Source organism: Notolabrus celidotus, chromosome 17 (genome assembly GCF_009762535.1).
Source record: "Notolabrus celidotus isolate fNotCel1 chromosome 17, fNotCel1.pri, whole genome shotgun sequence".
Lineage (NCBI taxonomy): Eukaryota > Metazoa > Chordata > Actinopteri > Labriformes > Labridae > Notolabrus > Notolabrus celidotus.
This window is the reverse complement of record NC_048288.1, coordinates 22,774,106-22,786,389: the sequence shown is the minus strand read 5'-3', so window position 1 is coordinate 22,786,389 and position 12,284 is coordinate 22,774,106. Positions and strand designations below refer to the sequence as shown.

The 12,284-nt window shown below is 39.8% G+C and overlaps 1 protein-coding gene across 10 annotated transcripts in view; it reads right to left on the bottom strand.

The window, feature by feature from the left end:
• The window catches only part of pou6f2 (POU class 6 homeobox 2), an 89,577-nt gene that overhangs the window by 36,993 nt on the left and 40,300 nt on the right, over window positions 1-12,284 (bottom strand). The window lies entirely within an intron of this gene.

Genomic DNA, 12,284 nt, shown 5'->3' with positions numbered 1-12,284 from the left:
GAAGGGACAAAACTGACTTACCATATAGAACATGCTCATTGCAAGAGGCATAAAATACATAAAAAACAGCTGCTTTCAATTTTAAATTTTGAAATAGATGTTCCTATAATGGCTGAACTCAACCAGAGAAAGTCAATCTGAGAGTGCTGCTGACTCCATGATGGTAAAAAAAAAAAAAAAAAAGTTGTGGAAGAACAAGAGGTTGAATGCAGCTAATTTAAGGTCTCGGTTTCGTCTCGGAATCAAAAGCATTTTCACTCGGTCTTGTCTCGGTCTCGGATTGGGCGGGCTCCGTATTTTATATCAAGACCGGTCGAGACCACCACTGGTGCACTTTGTGTCCCTGTCATTACTATGATAAGAGAAAAAATGAAACTCAAGGAGTCAAAAGAAAGGCAACAAAGACAAAACCAAACCTTGTTTGTTGCTTTCAATAGTATTTAAAGCAAGCTTAAATAAAATAAACAGAAGTCTTTTATTTAGTTAACTTTCATAATGATTTTTCATTAATATCTGGTCTTGGTCTTGTCTTGACTCTGACTCAATCCCTAAATGTCTTGGGCTTGTCTCTGTCTTGCCCTGCCTTGGTCTTGGTCTTGACTCGGTCTCATCCCTAAATGTCTTGGTCTTGTCTTGGCCTCAGTGCACTCTGGTCTCGGACATGTCTTGGTACTTGACTACAACACTACAGCTAATGACCACAGTAGGTTGCCAATGTGTTTCCTGTGCATCAGAAGATAATACAAACTTTGAGGGGACAAGACCTGATCTGTTTGTTGATGTTTAACTGGACTTGACATCCTGGACTGCACCACAGAAAGAACTCCAAACAGGTTACTGTTTTTAAAACTTACAGTAGTAAGGTGTGAAAACCTTTGTCCATCACTTGATTCCAGCTATCGGGTGTACTATCAAATCAGAATAACCGTATTCACTGTTCAATGTAGTGAAGCTCTTCCTTGTTTGATAATAACAGACTGGAGTGGTGTTTGAAGGAAACTCCTCCCCTTTTGTATGGTTTGCGTCTTTGGGTACAAACCAATGAAGCAAGTTATTTGAAATTAGGAGCGTGAACAAAAGAAAATTCTGGTGTTCGTATACTCGCAAATTACGCAATAGTTTGCGTTTCGTGTGGACGTGATGTAGCATACATGTTTTGTTAGCCACTGTGCGTTCATGAGTAAATGTAAGAAGTACTTATAATTATTAAATCTGTTGCGTTCAAGCGGCAACCTCTGATCTAAAAATATGAGTCCAATGCGGAAGTGCTAAAATCTGCAGTTCATCAAGGATCCGCTTCAGGCTGGCTCAGGAAGTACCGGAAACCACATACACACCAATTCGAAGATATTTAGATTACGAGTCTTCCAATGAGAGGCACAGCTGATTGCGGGAACACTCTAGCTGTTGGCTAGGAGGCTCAAAGCCCGCCTCTTTACGTCACAATCACTCGACAGCAGCAATATGGCTGCCGTCGACGATTGGCCTCAAAACAGAGCTTCAGAAACAGATGGGTGAGGTCACGGATCCTACGTCCATATTTTATACAGTCTATGGTTGCATTATCTTTCATTTTATTAGTCTGACAATATAATATTTCAATGCATTGTGTTGACTGACGACACTCGAGCCTGTACAAAACTTCAACGGAGCTAACGATAATTAGTAATTGTCAGTGTTTTAACTGTTTTACTGAGGCTATGCGTGTAGATAATGCACAACAGTATTTCACTTGTATAGTGTGTCATCTCAGTGTGTTTATTTATTAGTACTGAGTGCAATTTCAAGTTTGTTTTGGGTCATGCAATTCTTTAGCTCGGCCTTTTTAAAGTTTTGGTCGTATTCGGCTAAACAGGAATAAATGAGTGGATTCTCAAAGATAGTGAGTGTTTGACTGGATTTAATTCATCATCATCACTCAGGTTCATGACGGACAACCTGTGATGACCTACCCAAGATTCACCAATAGCTTAAGTCACAAGTATGGTACCCTTTAACTATATCACTTATATAAACTGACAAAAAATAGTAAAATGTGAATTGTTGAGTAGACTTGAAGGATACATGATCAAACTGGAAGCTGGACAAATTCAAAATGGACTTTCAAAGATTAAAAAGTAAAAAGTTGAAGCTTTTTTCTATCTAAAATAAATTACTATAATGTCAAGAAAAGGGACTAAAAACTTTCCCTAAAAACAAATAATGTGAACTGTGTCAATATATCTGAAGACTAATTCCTACAGGCTTACATTACAAGCATTAAGAGAAAGCATGTACAAAGTGTACTGTTACAATGGCCCAAAACAAGGGCCTGAATAACAAACAGTGGTTGAAAAGAGAGACGGTGATAATCTTTTGATAACGCAGCAGAACAATTGTGGACACATGCGTAGACAAGCTTGTATACATACAGAATCAATGCACTTAAATAATTTATGTATGGTTGTCTCATAAAAGATGAATAAAACATCAGGGCAGACAAGTCTTTGATTAGTGCGGTCACTACGACTGCAGGACGGGCACAGATGAACATTTGATGAAGATCAGATCGTCCTCCTCTTTCCTCACTCTGCAGAAGAGCAGCAAAGGAAAAAGCCGGCGTCTCTTGGCCAGTAAACAGTGCACTTTTTACATTTCTTCTACCTCCTGACACATTGACACCTCTCTCACACCCCCACCATGAATTATATATCATCTGTGCAAACGGCGAGAGTCCAATTCTTACTTGAAATGTAGGGGCAAGTTGTCTTGGAGAGCTCTGAGCCCCTGACAGGACCCGCTCTTTTCCTTTTGCAACTTTCACAACGACAAAATGTTGAGCCCTATTTAAAGATGGAATAAAAAGGGAACAAAGACGGCGAAAACAAAAGGGGAGTAAAATGAGATTTCTGTCAAAAAATTATCGAAACTGGGCGAAGATCAAAGAGGATCGGAGAATTTCCTCCAGCGCCGACCATTACGCCGAGGAACAAGAGGTACAACAAAAAATATGAGGCAAAAGAAAACAAATACAGAGGGAATATGGAAGAAGCCCCATGTGGCCTTATTATAAGGGCTACACCGCAGGTACTATATTCTTTAACAGCAGTGCTTTATAAATTCTGTCATCTTGTTAAGACTGTCAGGACCACTGACCCTCCCTTCCCCTCTAACGGGGCAACTGGCATTTTGAAGCTCATTCTTTTAACCACAGCTGTCTGATTGCTTTGGTTGAGCACATAATCCAAACGGCTTGTCTCAGCTAATTGTTTGTGCTCCTTCCTCCAGCAGACACAAGGCCGAGGATGAGAGCGGGAGCTTCACTTATGATAGAGAGAGGGCAAAAGGGTGCCGGGATCCTATAGTGCTCATTATATCTCCCACTCTCTCTTTGTTGTGTTTCATATTCACTGGTTCCACGAACAAGAAGCAAGCAGCGCTCCCACTTAGTCATGACGCCTGAGGGGTGGAAGAGCATGGGTCCCACTTTCTCTGCTGTCACAACTCGCCTATGTTAATGTTTGTAATCAGCAATGAGCCGGATCATAGACGAGAGTCATGCAGCCAGATGACCAGATTCAAGCTGAGCATTTTACATTTAAACAGTTAACAGTTATCATTTGGGAGTTACAAACTCCAGCTCTGAGAAGTCGAAGGCCTCCAACCTCAGCGCTTTGAAGAACTGTCTGCCATCTCTCTCTCAGAGCTTTTTACTTTAGTGCCACAGAAGAAATCAACTGTTATCTTTGACTGTCCCGGCCCTGGCTTTCTGAAGTACCGGAGGACGGAGCGAGACTGATTGTCAGAGGTCGAAAGGCTAGGTCAAAGCCGACTCATTCGTCAGACAAAATGCTATTTTTGTTTCCTGTGCGGTTCAGGAGTGAAGCGGGGGGGAGAGAAGAGAAGCAGCCAGCTCTCTCATTACCAGCGCTATCTCAGTCGTCCCTGCCAACCCTCCTATTACGGTACTTTTCTCTCCGAGGCTGATTCGGGCTTGATTCCTTGTTTTCCTCTTGATGCACAACAGCTAGGTTTACAGCTGTTCCCTATGTGTTATCTTATGTATCGTTTGTGTGTGCATGTTTGTGCACAAGTGAAGCCAGGGCTGAAGCCACATTTTTTTCACTTTCTGGTTCTTTTTTTGCGTTAATACTCAAAGTGCATTTAAGGAAATTGCAGATATGTTTGGGCCTTTTTTTCTTGAATACCACTGATATATCTGTTTACTGATATCATCTGGCCGATATTAGACTTAGTTAGCATGGTGTCTATGTTTTCCACTAAGCACAAATATAAACATTAAATGCAGATTGTTATTACTGTTATTATTATGATTATATTCATATTTGTATTTGTATGCCTTATTCTCATGCCTTCTACAAAGAGAGCACAGTTTACCAAAGTCAAATTCCTTGTTTGTTCAATCATACCTGGCCAATAAAGCTGATTCTGATTTTGAACACAGAACAATGAGAATTCTGCCACCACCGTTTGTCCAACAGAATGCACTTGAACTCGTGACTTCACAACACTCTCAGCACTGTCTGCAGCAGCATTTAGCATGTAACACAGCTAAGCTAATGGTGGTTTGTGCTAAAAAAGTTTGACAGTGTTTAAATTAGGGATGCACCGAAAATTTGGCCACCAAAAATTAACGGCCGAAAATGGCTGATAGTTGGTTTTCGGCCGAAAGACTTTTATCACCGAAACAACATGCCTGAAAATTAATTTTGTGATGACACTGCCAGTCTGGATAAGGGCCAACATGTCTGCATCCGTCATTCCTTTAATTGCAACACTAAAGCGTCTTCTAAGCAAAGAGGTTGAGACGGACCACGGAGTGAAAACAATGAAAAGTACACTCTAAGGGTCTGTCAGCACACGTTTCACTGAGATCTATTCGGATCCTCTACACTTCATCGAGACTGTACTTGATCCACGTTATAAAGATCATTACTTGGATGTGGGAATAAAGCAGCGCGCACAAGAAATGATCCAGGCCGCGATGGATGCAGGGAACCCGCTTGGAGACGGAGAAGCGCACAGGGCAGGAAGCAGAAAAAAGGACTGGTCTCTCTGAACCAGATGAGGGGCATGCACCCTCGTTGTCTGATATGTTGAGATCCTGGATTTTAGTGAGGTTAGTACACAGTCAGAGCCATAAATGCAATGGTAGGGGAGACCGCGGACAGTTGTAACATGTTTGACATTTCTGTCTATAACTTTGAGCTCTTTTAACCCAGTGTGTTCAAACTGCTATACATGCTAGCTTCAAGTGTCTGCTAATAAATGGCCAAGAACATGCCTGTGCAACACAAACAAAAAATGCATGGCTTAATCTCAAATCCAAGGAGTGAATTGTTACAACTTTTCCCGGTCTCCCTACTAATTATTGGCATAATAATTTATTTTAGAGATTTGGTTTTTCGACCTCGGTTTCCTCATTTTCGGTTTTCATCTCGGTGCATCCCTAGTTTAAATACATAACATACTCCTTAATAAACTTCAGAAACAGACTCCTGGGTAGCTTTACATAAAATCAGCATTTAAAAAATGTCAACAACATGCCAACATTATTTGTTTTATAATGGCACGCTTGATGCAGAAAACATTGGTTAGTATGATTAAAAAACAATCTCAAATAAATTGTCCAGCACACCAATATGGCTCTATAAGTTGAAAAACTTTCAGCACAGTTTGCAGCACATGAAGTACCAAATCATAGCTGAGCAGAAGGTTTTAAGTGCTAGAATTGGTTGAAATGGAACACTGTTATATGTTTTAATAGAGTGTTTTCAAAGAAAGTAGCTCCCTGAGTGCTTTGCAAAGAAACATCAGTTCAAACACTAAATATAAAAGCCTGCTGTCATTACAGCGAAACAGGTGGAGCTGCTTTCATTTTCAATTGGTATCATAAACTCATCCTGGATTGATCAATTGCTTCCACTTTCTTGTGTTGCACTGATACCTAAAACACACACTACATAACCTCACTGATTTGTGTCAAGCTAACTGTCACTGTAACTTTAATGTCTTCACAAAAACTTTTATTGATTTATTCAGGCTATCAAGAAAGCATTATGTGACTCTGTGCTCATCATATTATAGCCCTTAGAAAAGGCCCAGTCAAGGCCAATACGAAGAATGACAGCAGAGTAACTTTAATCACATCTCCACAAAAGGGCTTTGCCTGTCTTTCACTGTATCAAACTGTGTGTCTTTCACACAGCATTAATACGGTCAGATAAAGGGCGGTTTCTCATCTAATAAGCAATTTAAGTTTTCTGGGCATTAAAAGGAAAAATATAGTTCACATTCCTTAGGAAGAATGTGTTGAGTTCAAAAGAAAATATGAAATGTAAACACGATGTGTAAGTCATTTAAGTATGTGAATGTGCGGGTCTGTGTTTTCCTTAAAGAGATGGTTGCTGCTTTGAAGTAGTGTCCTAGTTGAAATAAGTGTATCACCTCTTCTACTCAGCTCAGATATATGCAACAATTAAAGAACAGAAAATGCCCCCTTAAGTCATCTGCTGCTTTTGAATGATCCATCTGTCTTTAAGCATAATTTAGAACTGCTGTAAATTAAGAGCCAATCAAAGGCTTAAGAGGATCCTGACAGGAGTTCATGAAAATCATCCAATGTGACCCACCTTGTATCTTTTAGGAACCTCTCTCATCTAAACACAGCTGTCATTCTCTAACAGGAGAGGAGAGAAGGGACAAACAAGCTCCCCATTACTGCTCTGCCTCACGTCCCACTATGGGAGTCCATAAACCACTGTCTCAATTGCCTTTTCAGTGAGTCACACTGATAATTACTCCACTGGAGGTAAGGAGATTTAGACTCTATGAGATGTGGTAATTACAAAGGTGGTCAAAGGAAGGTCATTTTTACTCTGTGGATTAGATCGGAGCACTTGTACTCGGATGAAGTGGATAAAATCACTGTTTCTGCACTTCACAGTTAACTTTTATCACCTTTGGTCACATTGAAAACACTTGTTCCCGGTAACCAACCTTTAATTAATTTCAATCATGATAAGACTGTCAGTTATGTTTTCCCTCTGAATGAGCCAGCCGCCATATGAGAAAGTGATCTTTTATAATAGACATGAAATAAAGCAATTAATTTGTTGAGTGTTTTATGTACACACTAACATAAGTGGTACTTACTTCATAAAATCAAATAACACAAATTCAGCGCTCTATAGATATCAAACGTTTACACAGACGTAATGAAAAACATTTGCCCCTCCTGGTGCTAAATGTCAGTTATGTTTTCCCAATATAACATTATTTGAGTGCTATTTTGTCCCTTCTAACACACCGTAGTTAAGCCACCGCAGTGTCTTCCTGCTTCTTGCTGCAGCCTTGATGGAAAATGACACCACTGTGCTTTCAAGGTGTTCTCAGCCTCAGAAATGTCCCAGACAGCTCAGTTGACAAGTCAAAAGTTATATGCACTTTATGTCAAACAGAATTAAATTATTAATTAAAACACCACTGAAGAATTTGAGTCTGAGCTATACCACCTACAAGCTAAGTATACAGGTAGAGCTAATCATGGTGATGCTAGCGAGTGTTGGAGTGTTGGAGTGTTTAGAGTGTGAGGATGAAACTGTGGATGAAACTACATTGAAGAAAGAAACTACAGCCTTTGCTAAATGTGGACGACTTGGGTCTGAGGGACAGTCTCAGGTTGGCATGTATTTCTTGACATTAAGCGACCCCCTTGAAAATGAGATGCTGCACTTACAGGGACTTTCCTATGATAAATGTAATTGTCAATACAGCCTTAAAAACTGCTTTAAAATGCAAAATAACAGGACTTTCAACATGCGATCAAAAATGCAACGAATTACCACTTACTATTGAAATTAATCTAATTATTGTGATTAACCCTCTTGTTACGTTGCGGGTCAAATTGAACCTTTTTTAAAGTCTATTTAAGGCAATATGGGCCTTCCAAACTAGCTAAATGCAGCATCAAAATCTGGGCAGCATGTGACAGAAGAGGAGTCATGTTCATTTATCAACATCACTTAAAAAAAAAAAAAAAAAAAAAAAAAAATCTATTCCATGTAGAACTATTGTGTTTATATTTAGGGCTTTCCAATGTACATTAAAAAAGTTTTAACATTAATTTGAATGAAAAACGAGTGAGTTATCCTCATTGAACCATGATCTGTGAGAATTAAAGAACCCCAATGGACTAAATCTTGATTTAAATAGTCAGTAATGGAGTTAAAAATTAGATAAAAAAAATGTATTGGGATTTTTTGGGGTTCATTAAATAAGCCACGGGTCAAATTCACCCAGGAACATTTTTGCTTTTCCAGAGAAACAAACATAACAGGAAAAAAAACGTTTTACAGCCCTTATATATAATTATGATCAAACTGATGCATTAATATGTAGCATGTCCTTTTTAAACTGGCGTAGATGCAGCTAAATAAAGCCATTTTACATCCTGCTTGGTAGTCCACTTGACAACAGTGACTCATTGTGTAAGTTGTGTAAATCTTGGTCTATACAACCTTAAAAGAAATGCAGTGGAGACCATCTCCCCCTGAGGTGGTAAGAAATGAACATAAAGTGTTATATAAAATAATTCTATAATGGTTACTTCAAACCATATTCACTGCACTACCTGCACTGTGTATATAGGCTGTTTTTAACTGTATGTTATTATAATTTTATTGTATTTAATATTTCAATTTTTGCTATTTAAGAGTTGGAAGAGAGAAACAGCATCTCGATTGTATGTCTTCGTATATATGGTGAAAATTGACAATAAAACCTTTGAATCTTGAATCTTGAATTAGTTCATTCCTAAAGTAGATGTATTTGCTTATAATCCAACTCCAGCATTAGCTACTTGAAACACAAACTGTCTTTTTATGAGAAAGAAATAAAAAATAACGGTTTCATTGTGCATCGACAAAGCTGGAAAAAAAAGGTGGAAATTGTTTTTCTAAGCACAAGCTAAACACAATAAGTGTCACATTCATTTCACCAGTGACTCTACAGAGTCAGTAATCACGTTGAAGGGATGGAAAACAGATTCCTGCCTTTGTAATGTCTGGAATAAACATGGAGAAAATGAAATGTTAAAGGAACAAGTGAGCTACTGAATAAAAACATTACTCTGAGCCACAGCAGGCAATATCACTGTCTCAGTCCTGCAGCAGGAGGAACTCAGCCACTCCAGAATAAAAAATATAGGCAGTTAAGATTTGAGCGGAGTCGCAGAGCCACAGGATTTTAGAGAGTAAACCACATCGCTTGTAGGGATCCAGAGATAATGCTTTCACTTTGTGATGCAAGGCAATATCAAGCTGTGTTGTAGAATTCTCACTCTGGGGGAAGCATTTCAAAGAATCAAATCCTCTCCATGGAGATGTTACACATACAAGAAAATCCCCGTGTGCTCGGTAATGCTGCCCTTTTGTGTGTTGCTAACGCTAGTTTATTGATTTCCAAAGTGTGGTCTAGGGACCTCTTGGGGGCCTTGAGAGAGTTCCAGGGGTCAGAAGGAAAGTCGGATCCACTTTAATTTTCCGAATCACCTTCCTGAGAGAAAATATATTTGATCTAGATTACTGTTTCTTATATTCACTCTCTGTTTAGGGAAAATGTATTTCTAGGAAACTTAACACATAAGAAGTTAGCTCATTTTTACTGAATGGTCATGACTTTTGATTTGAAGAATTTGGGGAGAATAAAAACCATCAGCAGGATTTTAAAGTCTATTCTCTGACAGACAGGAAGCCAGTGTAGAGATCTAAGAACTGGAGTGATGTGATCTACTTTGTTGGTCCTTGTTAGGACTCGAGCAGCATTCTGTATAAGCTGCAGTCATCTGATGGACTTTTTAGGGAGTTTACAGTAGTCTAGTCTGCTAAAGATAAATCCATGGACAAGTTTATGCCATGTTTCTACGGTAGCACAGAACAGACAAACTAGTTAGGGCTATATGCATTTTTGTATTGAGTTAAAGGACGCTGTGCAATGGGTTGAAGACGACAAAGAAGAAGAAGGAGAAGAGAGTGGCTGTTTTTTTTACACAGAAGAGTTTGATTGATGGGAGTTTTTGATGTTGAAAACTTTACAAATGGAGGATCATCTGATCATGCACCACAGGAGCTTCTTGACTTCAGAGGCCACCATCCCTTCAGGGATTTAAGCAAGGGGGTGTTTTAATCTAGAGTGTGACTGCTGAATATCACTTCATGTTCTTATTTCTACACACTGTACACATCTTTTTATAATGAAACTACAAACCAAACCAACTAGATCCCTTATGTGCATTATATTCTTCTTTGTGGATATACAGGAGTTTCACTCTCATTTCAAATACTGCAGGATCTGAGTCTCAGTAAGGGGTCTCTTGCTTTTGTCCTTCAGAGTCCACAAGGTGCTGGACCCCCCGCCCCCTTGTATAAAAAAACCACAGAGGCTGTCTGCCTGGCAGGACAGACTGGGTTATTACAGCGTGTTCATGGTCCCATCATGTGTCGTCAGACCAAAGCGGAGGCCGCGAGTAAAAGCCTCATGCAAAATTTATGTTCATGCGGCTGTTTCAGTGGGTGGAAAAATCAATATTGCGGGCCTGATGCACGGAGATGACTGAGTGCTCTCTGACTGACAGTAAAAGCAGAGAGAGATTGAGGGGCTGCATTTACTGCTCCAGAAATGGAGTGGAGTAGAGTTGCTCTAATAGTCTAGTTCACCTTAAATTTGAATTTAATTGCAGATTATTTTGGTAACAACTTGGATATTGAAGGCTTGAAGAAATCATGGAAGAAAAGGAGAACAAATCAAGAATAAGCATTGCATTGTGGTTTCTGAGCAGCTAAAGTATCGTATATTATGGGATTATTAAGCCTTCCCTTCCTTTCCAACTTACGCAGATATAAAATGATTGTAGAATAATCAAAAGACAATGTGGGTATGAGGAGGACATCATAGGGCTTTTGTTCTGCGCTGCTTCGCTAACATATGCTTTTGATAGCGCGCCACATACCCACAGTGCATTTGGAGAGGAATGCGAGAAGAGAGCGAAAGAAAGTGAGAGAAAGAAATTCAGTGGGATGAAATAAGCCCAAACAATGGGATTTGCTTTCCATTCTTCTGCCTCCGTCTTCTGTCTTTAATTATTCCCTTTGGTTGTCTGAGGGAGCGTGTAAGCACTTTCACACAGCACAACATGCCCAGCAGCACAACACTGTCTGCCTTAGTGATGTGGAGACTTCTGAGTGACACTGAGCCTCTTGTGATTATTAATGCTGTTTAATACAACACAGAGCAGCCACTATGATTGAGGGAAAAAACAGATTTCAAAATGCATGCATTCAAAAATGTGCAATGTGAATGGAATTATGTACAACACGAGCTCTGCACTTGAGATACATTTTCCCCCTCTGCTACATAAACATGTACACCATGAGATGCGGGCAAATGTTTTGTAGATGCAACAATAGAAAATGTGTGTTTGATAATAATACAGTGTGCTCTATTTTGTACACAGTGTTAAATGGAACCTCAGCTGATCCTGGTGGGATCCTTTGTGCCGGTTTAGTAGTTTCTTCCTGAATCGCATATGAGATATTTGAGAGCCCAGAACGATGTATGATGAATGAAGTAGCATGCTACTTATACGCTTATCGTGCTCACTGACTAGCAACAGGTTCAGCAAAGGGCAGCAGCAGTAAATGAAATTCCGCACCGGGACAATATATCATCAAAAGAAATGTATGCACCCGAAACTTACAAGCCTTCCCCACATGCGGACAAGGTGCCTGACGGGGCTGGGGGAAGGGGGGTGAGGATGGGGTAGTGTGTAGGGAAAAGAAGTGAGAGAATAGGGGGGGAGGTTTTTTTTCCCTTTTTTTTACCAGATGGGTGAGGAGCAAGCAAGGGAGAAGCAGCAGATTTTGTTGAATCAGTTCTATTTTCATACTGGCTGATCTGTGTCTTTTAACCATTTCAGTGCAGCTGGAAAATGAAAAGTACCAGGGCTAATTTCACAGTGAGAGCTCACTGAACAAAACCCCCCACGGTCTGTGGAAAAAGGTGCTAAGTCTACTTTGTCATTGTGAATTACGGTGGTGTAATTCAGGAAACGGGCTCCCGTGTATGAGAGAGAGGAAAGTAGAAAATACATCCAGAAGGAAAGGCAGGGAGAGCAATTTTTTTCCCTCTCCAGCCTGAGATGTACTTAGTGAGGTTTACTTGTGATGTGTAAGTAACAGATATCTCTCTCCAAACACGCCGCCCTGTTCTGATGCCACAGGATCCAT